Raw genomic sequence first — 15,292 nt, 5'->3', positions numbered from 1 at the left:
AAAATAACTCCAAAAAACAAACCAAAGAACAACATATATATAAAATGACGCAAACGAAACACTATGCTAACAATTACACCAAATGACAGAACAAATACCCAAACCACAAAAATCCTGAAAAAAATCCAAAAAGGCACATATTGACAATAAACAAAATGCAAACATAACACACAAGAAATAACAAAAACACATGTAATGACTCATAAAATACACAAAATGTCCCAACATGACAGATAAACACACAAAATGACTCCAAAAACGCCGCCCCCCCAAAAAAAAAAAAAAACCTACACAAAAAGATAAAAAACTATGACAAAAACCCTTTCCTATGATAATACTCAGATTGGTTGTTATTCTTAATACTAGCATGAATGTTGATAATGTGGCCCTTGGATCAGACACTCACATTTTTGTGGCCCCGCTGTGGTAATAGTTGTATTTACTCTACACCTCCCTGGTGTAGAGTAAATAAACATGGGATCAGAGATGATAAAATAATACACTAAAGTGAGGGTTCAAAAAGAGAAAAGACACGAGAGGAGACTTGAGTGGCATTGTATCAACCTCTTCTTTTTCAATATGTCTAGATCTTGAATTTTTCTTTTTCATTTCTGAAATAGGAACATCCAGAAATAATGTAATCTCTATATTATGAAAACAGAGTAGCCTCTATGAACCATGCAGTGAGATAGTGAAAGCCAGAGAATTAAGTTCTACAGAAAAAACCAACCCAGGCAGACACACACCATCAAATGAACCTAAAGGCAGAGGAAGAAGAGGAGTGACCTACGAAACAACAGTTATTCCTTTGGTTACAGTATTAACTTACAAGGATCTATAAGAAACATCACACGGCCATGTACTTTAAATCTTCAGCCAAAGGACAAAACACACAGATAAACACTGATGCAGTCGTTTACAAAAATCATTCACGGACACATTTCAAATCTTTTGAAATTTTCTCATCTCACTCTTCAGTTGTTTATTCCTACTTGTTTATTTTGTGTTTCTTTTCTTTTTTTTTTTTTTATTGTTTTTCTTAAGCAGAGGGTCCCCCAACATAATTTGTTCACACATCGGCTGTTTTATTTACTTCCTGGGTGGAAGTCATAGCTCAAAACAGTAATTGGCCACATCTCAGAGTTGGACTGAGTGTCAGAAGCTACCATGAAACGTTTGTTCCCACTTGTTTTCTAATGACAGCTCAAACAGAATGACATGAATATTACACCAGCTGTGACAGATAAAAAGCAGTAATTGTACCAAAAAAGCAGTCGAGGATGTTTGGATGCTGGATGATAGGGAGAAGATGCAATTATAGCCCTTGATGTTTTCACATGACAGAGACTGTTTGAATGTATCTTAGACTGATCTAAGGGAGAGCCGTGGCTTCAGCCATGACAGCTGGGAGCCCAATATGTTCCATTTTTCTGACATTAAAACCCTACAAATGATTCTGCTTCATGTATCCTGAACGTACAGATTAAAATGTATGATTCTAAAGTTCTGGTTATGGCTTCATCTGTCATAAACCGAAGACCCTAGTTCTTTGTTTAAGATCATTTCAATGATTTTTATAGCATGTTTTTAGTTTATTAGCCAAACAAAAGGAAGATATTAATATTATATATTATGCATTATTAGGCCACTCAACCATCAAATTACAGTGAACAATTTTTTACGCTGGTTGAACAAAAATACTAAGGGTATGTCGAAAGAATATTTTTATTACTCCTCATTTATGTTAAACATTAGTGAGTGAAAATGTGCAACCTTGTCAATAAGTGAGGTTTTAATAAGAACTTTAAATTGCCTGATAAATCATGATGAGAGGTAGAAATATAAGATAAATCCTTATTTATATTTATAATCAGAGGTGGTAAGAGTACTGATATATCCTACTCAAGTAAAAGTACTGTTACTTGATTTAAATTGTACTCAAGTACAAGTAAGTCGTACATAAAATACTCAAGTACAATTTAAAAAGTAGCTAAATAAAATAGTACTCAAAGTAAAAGTTACGAGTTACTTTCACCGTCCCCACCCCCACGTTTATTATTGGTAATAAATCTTGCCACAGTTCCCTTGTATACAGTAAACATATCATGTATAAACTTAAAACGGTTAACATGAAATCTTGCAGAATTGGAACTTAATTTAAATAAAATAACACAAATTAATTCAATTTAAAATAAAAAAATGTTACCAGGCTTGAAGTATAGCTAAATGTATGAACTCTACAACCGCCATTCATTTAATTACACTTTTTGTAGTTTCACAATGTAACGTTGATCATTTCAAAACAAAAAAAACTATATTTTACTCAGTAACAGTTGGGTGTAGATATGTAATAAATTAATTTACTCCTTTGAAAATGTGCTGAAGTACAAGTAAAATTACTGATTTAGAAATTAAAAAAAAGTACAAATACCCATAAAAGCCACTCAATTACAGTAACGTGAGTATTTGTAATCCGTTACTTTCACCTCTGATTATAATGTTAGTCAATACTGGTAAGCACTCACCAACACATAATCACATATACAGTAGTGCCCCCAATAGAAAGGAGAGTATCAGGTCAAGAGAAAAGAGTAAATATCTACACACCACTACACAAACAGACATGTTAGATTCAATGCTAGACCCTTACCTGACCTCAATAAAAGATCCTATTAGTACGAGCCCGAGGGCGATAAGATTTTACTGTTGCGGGTTTTACAAAGCATAACTCCTAAAGTCAACCCCCTCGAGAGCCGATTTCTTCCCCACAGCCGCGAGTGTGAAAGGTGTGTGTGTGTGACTGTGTTATAAATACATTCAATATGCTTTTTTTATGTCAGATTTTTATTGCAAAGCTTAAACATGGCATTGTAAGAGGCACACAGAGGGCCATTAACCTCTGGTCCCTCATTTTTTAGTCCTCTGAGGTGAGGTCGATCCTACCGGAGATAAAAATGTTGCATCAGCAAAATCCTACCAGCATTGGGAGGTCACAGCACTGACTTAGGGAAAAGAAAAATGTTATTAATTAACAATACTCCATGCGTGTGATTGGTTATGTGGGCAGTAGCGCTGCATTCATTTATTCTGTGTTTTACATAAACGGTTCAAAACATCTCGTTTAACAAATGTTAGAATCAGAGCCAGAGTTGGGGACACTTATAATTGTAATTGCGTAATTGATAATACATTGCAATTATGGCGTAGTTATAAAAATCTTTTGCTGTCGTAATTATAATTAAATTAAATTTACTTTGTAATTGCCAAGAAAGTTCTATAAGTGTCAATAATAATTTAACGCTAAACATGGCACTATTTACAGTTCTATGTACAGTTCTACACATATGTAGTTAACAATTATTAAAATATGTTTCATATCAAGCGTTCCGACATTTTACCATTGAATGAATATATATATATATATATATATATATATATATATATATATATAGATCAAAGGGTATACTGACACAAGTAAGGCTGAGACACCCATACCAAAGACATTAAAACCTATTTTTTTATTGATTAGGAAGCCTAACAAGGTCACCAATAGAAAGGAAAAAATTAAGATGATAGTTATTTATTTGTAGTGTATTTTACAGCTGATTTAGGACTTGTTATCATAAGAAATGCTAACATGAAAGCTAACACAAGAGGAAGGTTAACTTTTATTAGGTTATTTATTTCAGGCTCAGTACTTGTGATTAGTTATAATTGAATTACTTTAGTAATTGAAAACGTAATTGTAAATGACTTACTGAGGATAAAAAAATAATTGTAATTTAATTGTAATTGGAAAAAATGCAGATCGTTGTAATCATAATTGAGTTGTAATTGAACATGGATAATTGAAAATGTAATTGTAATTGGAAAATGTAATTGACCCCAACCCTGATTGGGGCAAACATTAAGAGTGTATTTATTCACATACAGCCACTATGCTCTGAGAAGGCCATTGGCCCAGTTCCATCACTTAATCAATAAATGTGCCAACATGAGATTTGTAAAAGTAAGTAAATTGTATTTATAAAGCGCTTTTCACAGGTAAACAACCACAAAGTGCTGTACAAACATCTTGGTATCATTTTAGTAGACGAAACAAGCAGCAAGGGCAGGTGAGTGGGAGCAGACAAGAATGTGACAGCCTTCACCGAGTAGCAGAAGAGAAGGAACATAAAGCTAATGGACTCTTTGATGAAAAAAAGATGAAAGTTGTTGATATGTAATGTTTATTGAAAAAAGGACTGCTTGAAGATAATGTTTTTTGAGTCTGACCAGTATTAGTAGGCGACTGACATCACATGGTCAGTGTTCACAGAGCATTGTCACCAATGTTCTTCTCCACTGGTTCTCACTGTATACAACACGTGTCAAACTCATGGCCCGGGGGCCAAATCCGGCCCTTTGGAGCATTTAATTCAGCCCGCTGGAAAAAGTAAAAATTACAGAGAAAACATGAATCATTGTGTAAATGAAACTCAACACTACCTGTGCTTATATTGCATGATTGCAGTCATTTCTAATGTTAAACTGTTGAAAAAACTCTAACAAAATCCTTAAATGTTGCTCAAATCATTACATAATATTTCCCTTAATTAAATAGAAAATTGGTCACAAAATCTCAGAATTTCAAAATAAAGGTCCTGTTGGGAACAATATCTGTCACTTATTGTTTGGATAAAGTCGGTTTCTTACATATTTTCTATTTCAAATATGCATAGAAGTGTAAAGTAGGAAATAATTATGTTGAAATTACTTGTTTTCCCGCATAAAATCACATGAGATCAAACTGTGCTTTATTTGGCCCCTGAACTAAAATGAGTTTGACACCCCTGGTATACAACACAAATAATGTACATTCATCAGGACTTGTTTCTTCCTCTCACTACTCTGTCTAGTATCATACTGTCGTGCCTACTTATACTGAGGGAAAATAAATTGAAAAACTCCAGGAGCACAATATTGTGTTTGGCTACTTGAAATATATTTGTGTTTGCTTTGATGTGTGTGTAGTTTCAGCTTCATCTGACAAGCCTGCTGTGATTACACTGACAAGTGAAATGTTGTTCTTAAAGTCTCTGCACACATTTAAGTCAAAGAATTCAGATAAACAGCGAGAGCAGTCTCTGAGCAGGTACAGTATAGACGACTGCTAGATTGTTCCTCAGTGCAGTGCTTCATTGCTATTGGCTAGGAAATCAATAAAGGACTGAGACTGAGCTCTAATTGGTTCTCAGGACCTGCAGATGGCCACATTTGCACCAACACATGAACAAATAGACAGATACTAATACCATGTGGGAATAGCAGGTTCACGCTCCAGATCAATTCCAATTTTACCTAATTTATTCATTCCAGCATACTTAAGAGATTTATAGGGGGTTTTCTGTTGCTCAGATGTAAGATTCTGATTTGACAAGAAACATCCTTTGCTACCAGCTTTGGTCAGATAACACTCCAGTGCTAATCTAATCCAATATACCTTTATATTCAGCCAAAAGTCTACCGTCAGTCTGTAACACAGATAATCACAATCCATGTGCTCAGCAGCTGACAGCTACATACCTCTACCAAGGAGGTTATGTTTTATGCTGTTTGTCTGTGAACAGTTCAACTCAATAACCAATGAATGGATTTTTATACAATATTCAGGAATTATCCAAAAATGGAATATGGAACAAGTCACAATGTTTTGAGGATGATCCAGATCAATATCTCCAATCAAAGATGTAGGTGACAATGCAATATGTGGGACTGCTATGATGTTGCAGAGGTCTGCGCTCTCTGAGTGCTTTGATTTGTTTATTTATTCCTAGTTGAAATTGTATTTCACCTAATTTTAATGATACACTTAAAAAAATATTCAAGTATAATATTAACAGTTTAAACCAAGGGCATCCAAAAAAAGTCCTGGACCCACGTCAGGGTCTCAATCCTGATTTTTTAATTTTTTATGTCTCATTGAAAAAAAAAAAAAAAAAAGGCCAAAAACCCCATATCTGATGAAATTATAATGCTGCAGCTCCATTAAATGCCTGTTAATAAACGTCTATTCACACTCAGGTACAAAGAAAGTTTTTCAAATTAGAGGAACTAAATGAAATACCTTTAATTTCTCTTCTAGCCAATCATAAAGGGCACTTGCTTGGTTGCTGATGGTGTTGATGTTTTGATCCATGCAAATGTCTCGTCACTCCACTATTTACTGAGAGAGTGCTATTGTTTTTTGTTTAAATAGTTCCAGTCTAACGTTTGTTTCAGTTGTGTGGCGATTCTCAGTTAAACTTACTGTATATTTTATTGATCATCGATGCAGCTTCAAAATGTCAAAATACAAAGTCCATACAACCATGACACAGTCTGATACTGTTTGTCTTCCCTTATTAGCCACACCTGTGCATCTTACCTGACTGTTTTTTTTGCGCACAGAAACATACCTGTCAAGTTTTGGATTTGAAAATAAGGGAAATTTTCTGGGCCCACTACCAGCCATCCCACCCGCCCAACCAAGCTCCAGTATCCCTTATATTTTAAGATAAGTGTACAAGAAATCTAAAATACCCACTTGTCAACCACTTACTGAATACAATTATGTGATTAGAATCTGGTCGGTCGACCTTTATTAACATTGAAATGCTGTGAACATTCCTACTAGGGCTGGGCAATATGGACCAAAACTCATATCTCAATATATTTTCTCAAAATGATGATACACAATATAAATCTAGATAATTTTATCAAATAAAGTCTGATAAAGACAATTCTGGGTTAAATTTACTGATGCAAAATGCCACACAGGCTCATTCATTAACAAACAGCTGATCAACATGTGCACTTATTAATCCATCTAACTGAGCTTTACATGTTGCTCTGAGAAGTAAAATCAGCGACTCCTAAAACTAGTATTTTGTTTCATATGATATATGAAATAATATAGTTTTCTATATCGCCAAAATAGAAAACTTGATGCATCTTGAATCTTGATATATCTCCCATTTTTTTAATTTAGGCTTATAAAACAGCCTAAATAAAAACATAAATGTGTAGATGAAGCACATGTGTTTATTTAATATACTTATAGTTTATATACAAGTCAACACGTTGCATATTTACTGTTAATTTCACGTTGCTTGTCTTTACGTTAGACATTAACATTTTATTTTCATTATATATTTTCTTATAATTTCTCATGCTCACTCATGTGGTTCTCTGGTATTCACTAATGACTTATTAGACACATTTATTACAGACTTTACATTCTTTAACACTTTTTAAAGCAGTGTATATTTGTGGCGCTGATTTTTCATGGTGACTTACAGTACGTGGTTCCTTCCGCTGTGGTAGACGTTAAAATCTCAGTTATTAATCCAACAGAACGTGTAACTGTGTCCCATCCTGCTGTTCTTTAGGAAGATAAACTATCTGTCACATTTTACAACGTATTTACACAAATTCTTTGTTGTTTTCACCAGAACGTCTTCATTCGTCTCTTTTCTGAGTTGTTTCCTGGTTTTTTGCTGCTGTCGGCACTAATCTTGCGAGAACTGCCACTCAGGCCATTTCAGGTGTCAGTTCTCGCGAGGCTAGTGATGGCGTTCAGTTTAGTAAGGCATCTTCTAATTATTATTACATTAAAATACGGGATATTTACGGGAAAATACTAATACGAGAAGATGGCGGGAAAGAGGGGTAAAATAAAGGGAGTTTCCCGACCAAAACGGGATACTTGACATTTATTCAGAAGGATCCCCCAAACTCTTACAGCTTATACTACTGGCTTGTGTCATTTTCCAAACCTTATTATTGGTGTTTGATTGTCTGCAGAAAATATTCTCACCAAAACAAACTTATGGGTTTGGAAAAATCAAGTTGTACAGCACTTTGGTTGACTGAGTTGTTTTTAATTGTGCTTTATAAACAAATTGGATTGGATTGGATTAGGTGTGCATTAAGTATAAAAAAATCTATGTATTGTAAATAACACTGACTGTGCAGGGAGGCGGAAAGTCGTGTAATTCTTTAGTTGCCTTTTTGTGTCACCATAAACAGGTGTATGGTCTGCTTGACCAAAGGTACAATAACAGTAAAAATACCACAAAAGTAAAGATACAGTCAAAATCTGATATAAAAAAAATATGTTTTCCTTTAAATGTAATAAAGGTGAACAACTTTAACAATAACTATGTGTTTCATTGTTGTTGGAGATGGAATGAGTGGGATGGAAGAGACAGCCACCTGAAATCCTGCCCAGGATGCCTAATGGTATTAACTGGCACGAAACAGAATAATGTACAAAACAGAATAATGTACTTCAAAAGGTTAAACATAAAGGCTCTAGATAAGGCCAAATAATCGTCACAAACATCTCCCTCTTAGGCATTATTGATAACATAATAAATCACACCACTATTCGAGGAAAAAATATAAACATAAATAATACATTATGATAATATACAGAACATCAAAATGACTTTGTAAAGGTTGGGAATGCTTGGAAAAAGAGCGACCAGTTCCTGGCTTGCTTTATACCTATAATTAATTCAAGTCACATCAATTCAATTTATTTAGCCCCAGGAGAGTCACATATTTACAAGGACAACACCATACCAACGCAACATGCACGCTTCAGGCCTACCAACACTGACAGCATTATTATTATAGCTATGATATGGAGCATTGTTTTTGGATTCATTGTAAGAGACTCACTAACTAATTTAGATACAAGACACGTATGCCCCTAGAAAAGCATGAAGCCACTCCTGCTAGTGGAAAATACACTTGTACATGCTCACTCATGACCAAAATAAAATCCCATAGCTTTTGGCCTGAGAGCAACTGTAGGTATTAAAAATTGATTAGCTGTCATAGTCTTATTTTCCCCCAAGGTCAAGTTGCAATCTGTGAGTGTGCATGAACATGTGTGCAAAATGCTGGCTGCAGAGATCAAAGAGAAAAAAATGCTCCCACAGTGCTTCTTCATCATTCAAACACAAAGAACACAGAGAACATCAGTGCACAACTGAGAAGAGAAAAGGTTTATCCAAGAACAAGATGGGAGGGAATAGGGAAGCAAAGAAACCAAGAGCTCTCAGAGAGCACAAACCTCTGCCCAGCGCCAAATATCCTCTTTGTCAGATATAAGCAGTAAGAAAATTCTGTCCGATGAATTACGCAATCTGAATCCAATCAAATAAAACTTAAATTTCATAAAGATCAGTCCATTTTATACTGAGATATTAATTTTTGAGATATCGCCAATGATGAGATATAGAGATTTTTCAAACTGATCCAGGATCTGTATAGTGATCTGTATTCCCTCCAAAGGTTAAAAGTGCAGTCCGCAACTCTCAGGTCCCTCTCTCCCCCTCCCTCCCCGCTGCTCTCTTGCCCTGCCTCCAAACCAAAAGTCCCTCCATCAGAGGAGCTAACAAGCTAACAAGTTAGCCCGACAGCAACATCACAGTAATATAACATGCACTGTTAAAAGCATATTACTGCAGCACTTCTCTCTCTCTATGTGCACACACCTCAGCAGCAGCAGCAGCAACACAGTGTCACTTACAGCAGCCCACACGGAGGCTGCTGCGCGCACATGAACACTTGCACTACAGAGTTCTAAATTAACAATAACAAATCAAACATAATGTAAATCAAGCATCAGTAATTTTGTCAAAATCCATTATATTTTTTGGACGTAATCCTGCTAACAATCAAACTGATGGCAGTAACTAAGGGTGAGCTTTGGCAAGGCTGTTGCAATACGATACGTATCGCGATACTTGGCTCACTATACGATATTATCACGATATCACAATATATTGCAATATTCTACCCAGTTAATATCAAAATTAAATGTAGAGATGAAAAATCAAGTTGCTGTATATGTTCATCAGAAGATATTGATCATTCAGAGGACAAATTCAGTCAAAACTATTTCCTTCAAAACATCCTATTTATCATTTATTATTAGTGTTTTTGCACATTTTCACTGAAAAACGAAAATACAGTGTTACACACTGCCATAATAAAATAAAGTGCAACAAGTTTATTTTCAATGACTGTGTAGAAGTCTCAAAGTAATTATTGATTAAATATCAGAAAAAGAAAAAAAAAAAAAAGATTCAAAATTGGCACCCAAAAAAATCGCGATATATATCGTGAAATCGATTTTTTTTTTTTCACACCCTTAATGGTAACTAGGGTAATCTGCTCAACAGCTTTTACAAAATGTCATATAGTGTAGCTAATTTTGGTTTAGATATGTTAATACATGTAAGACAGGTTATCTCAAAGAGAATTGGAAAAGGTCAAAGAATCATGTGTAATTCTGTGGGCATTGCAATGAGTTTCTACTCGAGACAACTACAGGATATAATGCTACAAGGAAAGGTAGCAGAGTTTTAATTCTGCTTACATGGCTGATTAAAAAGATGAGAGTGCAAAAATGTGATTTTTTTAAACATGCTATGCAAAGTTGGTTAATTGTTGTTACATTCATGATGTTCTTATATGGTGCTCTGGAAAGAATAAAAAGCATTTTCAGATTTTAGAATTAATTTATTCACAGGGAATACTGTAATTGGGCCCAGAAAAAAAAAACAAAAAAAACAACTGGTTTGAACGCAAATCTGAAACAATAAAAAGCTTGTGGTTTTTTTGTTTGTTTGTTGTTATACTTTTCCTATCTGTAAACATGGCATTTTGCCTTTTGTGCCGTACAAGTGTCAACATCTCTTCAAACGTATGGTATTGGGTACGTGACAGACTCCCACCTGGAGTCTATCTATACACAGAGGTAAACAAGCCAAATAGCATAAATACTAGAAAATTGGAACAAAGGATACTTTGTGACACCTTTGATAGCACTGGTAAATGGTGAACACCATCCTCACACCCACTGCGAGCAGGTCAAAAGCAAAGCATTAGTGTTCACCAGACAGGATAAATTGATTCATTTGCAGACTCTGCTGTATCTCTGTAACCCTACACGTGATGATACATACACAATTGAATTTCATTGCCCGATAAGGATCTTCCCCTGTAGTTCGTGATCTGAATGGCTGACTTTTTAGATTAAAGGCAGACAAAGCTACCGACATGCAGAACAGCCTTGAAATAACCGAAGGGAGATACAGACACAACTCAGACAAATCCTCTGAAGCATTGTGTTTAATTTGACATCTCTTGATGAAGCAAGGCAGACCACTTTCTCTCTTTTGAACAAACACTCTCAGCAGCATGCCTGACCTGTGTAGGTTGATTTCCCCTGGCTTTAAACGTGATGCCTCAATCTGTTTTCTGCCATATTAACATCAGGAAGAACATGTAACACCCCCTTTCATCACACTGTCAGACGGCCCTGTATTCTGCAGGATGTATCGTGCACTCTTCCACCGGGGGCTCTGCAGCTTCCATGACAGCTTCCATTGAACACTGTAATCCAATAAATGTGTGAGCATGCCGGCCAGCGTGTGACTGTGCAAATGCCATTTCAGCAGGAAGCCGACCCCCAACACAGGTGACATTTTTAAGAGGAAAATGTCACTTCAGCAATTTTCTTCCAACATGTTTGAGTGTGTGTGCATACATAAGTGTGTGTGTGCGTGTGTGCGTGTGTGTGTGTGTGTGTGTGTGTGTGTGTGTGCGTGCGTGTTTGCAACAGAGTATTCCAATTTCTTGGCTCTACTTTATTAGGAGTTGTGTGAGGCTGAAAGCCACAGATGAATCATTATTAATATATATATATATATAATTAGTGATTAATCGCAAATTATTATTTTTTTGCTGAAACTATGTGTACTGTGTTGTGGCAATACGGATGTCACTGAGGAGGTGATATATACAATATATAACCTCCTCACTGACAGGTATATTTATTTATTCATTTATTTATTTATTTGATAATTTTTTTTGTTTGTGACAAGGGACAATGCATATTCATAAGCAAATAAATAAATGTGGCAGATTGTAGCCCGAGGCTAGCTTTCATCTGTAGACCCCAGCAGGTTAATGTTGTATACAACAAAAATTACATTTAAAAGAACATAAAAAAACAAACCTACATTAAAAACACCAAAATCAGACAGCATGGACTGTGCAAAAAAATACAAAGACTCAAATATAAGACAAACAAATATAGACAAGAAAATAAAGTGACCATTGCAGCTAAAGTGCATACGGCAGATGAAAAAGGGCTTTAGTGCTAAAGTGCAAACGTGCAGATAAACCAAACCATATTTACTGTCATCAATAAAAATATCAATGCTGAATAATTAAAGTTAGGTTTGGTTAAGGGAACAAAAGAAAAAACACATTGATTTATCCATTAAATCAATACAGTATACAGTACCTACTTTATCCTGCACAAGGTCCGTGGACTAACATAGAGATGGACGAACACATTCAAAAAGCCATTTTTTCTGGCATATTAACAAACTCCAACAATCCCATATTGGAGGAAGCCAGAGTGCGATGAGAAAACCGGAAAACAAAACTTAAAAAGCCTATAGGTTTGGATCCCACTCCATCCCAATCTGTTTGTATCCTTGGTGAAGACAATAAAGACACACTTCAGAGGAGCTATAATTGTTGTAACGAAACAGAGCAGTTTAAAAGTCTCCATGTGCACCATTAGATAACGGAATCATCTGGGAATGATGAAACGATGAAGTGTGATGTCTGTACTAACCAATTTAACAAAAACTACGGAGATTTATAATGCCATCATTTCCTGCAAGTGTGAGCGTGAATCTGTCTCCATGACAACTGAGAAGGCATCTGTCATGTCCATATGGAGGGAGACCAAGATAGGCTGGAGATGTAAAGGAAGAATAAACACAAAATAATCAAAAGATAATTATTGGATAAAAATTATTAACAAAAAAATAACCAAAATGTGACTTACAAGTACACATACTGTATGTAAAGGGAAATAATTAAAACAAGAGACAGCTCTACATTTTAATAATTCAAATAAGGTACTGTATTTGATACAGTGTAAATGAATGTACTCATGACTACAATAAATTCTACAAATACCTATGAAGCTCAAAGTGCCAAAAACGCTAAATGTGACCAATGTAAGGCCAAGGCTAAATACTGAATACACAGATCACAGAATTGTATTCTCAAAAAACTAAATGACATGCATATATCAATGATTACTAAATGTTCAGGTTTTTCTACATGGTCTTACCATCTAAATCTAAATAGAGGTTGGAAAATATGTCTCATCACGTATAATGATTTTAACATACACACAGCGTCACACAATGGCAATCTTCACAATGATAACAGTGTGATTCCAATATTTTTAGTGACTCTTGTTTACTTTTTTTGTTTGTATTTTTCAGTTAACATAGCAATAAATGTGGAAAACCACCCAGAAAGACACAGAGAAGGACTCCGACACCACATACAGTAAAAACTCCCAGGGAGATGACATTTGTTTTACACTCAAATAGACATTAGGACCTGTGATGTCACTTTACTTCTCTGCGTGCGGTAAAGGACACTGCTTGATGGCAGATTTTATTCTCACTCATTCATTCTCTAGCAGGAGACAAACAACAAACACTCATACACACAACACATATACACACAGCCATAGCAACGGAGCCTCTCACTCAAACTGTGGAGGAGGGGACACTAAAAACTCATTACATGGACGATCAATATTGTACACACTTGAGAAGAAAGTGAGTGCCTGCACCCCCCTTTTTACTGCACACGCACGCGAACACGCACGGGCACACACGCACATACACACCAACTGCAGGCAACACTGACAGATGACTTTTGTCAGCCTGAAATGTGTTACCCTGGTAACCGTTAGGCTACATTTTAGCATTGCATTCACAGAAGAAGAAATTCACACATACCAGTGGACACATTTGGCTAAGGTGGTCAAGGTCATGATAAAACACAACAGCTAAATATTCCCACATATTGCGCTACTTTGTGTGAAGCACTTGCAGGTTACTGTAGCAATGGTACCAAAGCAACCCCATGAAAACCACAAATCAACTCAATTACAGTAAAGCAGCAGAACAAAGTATTATTTTCCTTGACCATGAAATACAGTCATACATTTTGGGATGCAATGAAATGGGCCATCTTCCTTTGAGATTGCAAAGAAATTATAAAAATTAGTCAAACATGTTTTGGTTAGCTTAGCACATAGAAAGAAAGAAATCAGTCGATAAATCGGTTTCTACTGTCTTATCGGACTGATAAAAAAGTTAGGAATTAAATGTTCCTGTTGTCTTCGGACTATCCACGTACGGGTTGAAGGGACAGATTCCTTAGCATGGAAGCCCAGACGGCCCACTCACTAACCACTTACACCAGCTCCTTTCTGGGGATCTAAATGCAATCTGAGGCCATCTGAGCTATATAATGATCTGATCAGGTCTAATCTCAGCAGGACATGCTGAGCATCTCCTAATGGAGGAGACTAGGTGGCATCTTTAGCAGATGCCAAAACTTCCTCAACTGGGTCTTTTCGAAGTCGCCACCAGATTTCTGAGCTCCCAACCCTATATCTAACCCCAATTTCCACTGGATGCAGTGAAACAGGAAGGCAAGCACATACTAAACATTAAAACATCTGGTTACTTTTCAAAATAAGAATCTTCAGATCATATTTCATTATATCATCTCTTCTCTGTTGGATGTAGCTAAAAAATGTGGCTAGGACAGCATCAACAAAAGGTAAACTTTATATTTTAATACCTTAAAACATGTAACAAACAAAAAAGCTGTGAAACTAAATAATGCAATGGATACATATACAGTATGTCTGAAAAGCGTTAATGTGTTTCCCTGTCACCCCTTTATCATTATTTATTTATCCTCTCTTTTCTCTCTGTTTTTATTTTTTTCTAACTATATATGTGGTTCAATCTATTTCCCTGGCTCTATTAACCACATAAATGCCCGTCTGTATCTGTACTTGCTTGTGAATATTGCTGCACTTTATTATTGTATATGTCATTGTAATTCACTATTTAAAAACAAAAAAAAGTTTATAACACTTCCTTTAACTGCGTTCTCGCGCAATTATGAACTCCTCTGCCTCGTGACGTCAACCGGACTGCACCGTGGTGCACTCAAAACGCAACCAGTGGGGAATGCCGGACGATGGACAGCGGAGCAAAACTGGATCGGAGCCGTGGCCCAGCGAAGAAGTATCCAGTGGAAACCCCTGGTAAGGCTGAGCCCCCCACCCTGAGAAAACCTAGTTCAGCCGCTTGTGCTTTCTTGTTTGTTCGGTCTTTTCCCAATCTCATGA

At 35.9% G+C, this 15,292-nt stretch overlaps 1 protein-coding gene across 2 annotated transcripts in view; it reads right to left on the bottom strand.

The window, feature by feature from the left end:
• kif26ba (kinesin family member 26Ba) overlaps nucleotides 1-15,292 on the bottom strand; it is a 111,136-nt gene that overhangs the window by 40,636 nt on the left and 55,208 nt on the right. The window lies entirely within an intron of this gene.

The sequence above is a fragment of the Gouania willdenowi genome, chromosome 3, assembly GCF_900634775.1.
Source record: "Gouania willdenowi chromosome 3, fGouWil2.1, whole genome shotgun sequence".
NCBI lineage: Eukaryota > Metazoa > Chordata > Actinopteri > Blenniiformes > Gobiesocidae > Gouania > Gouania willdenowi.
This window is presented reverse-complemented; position numbering and strand designations above follow the sequence as displayed.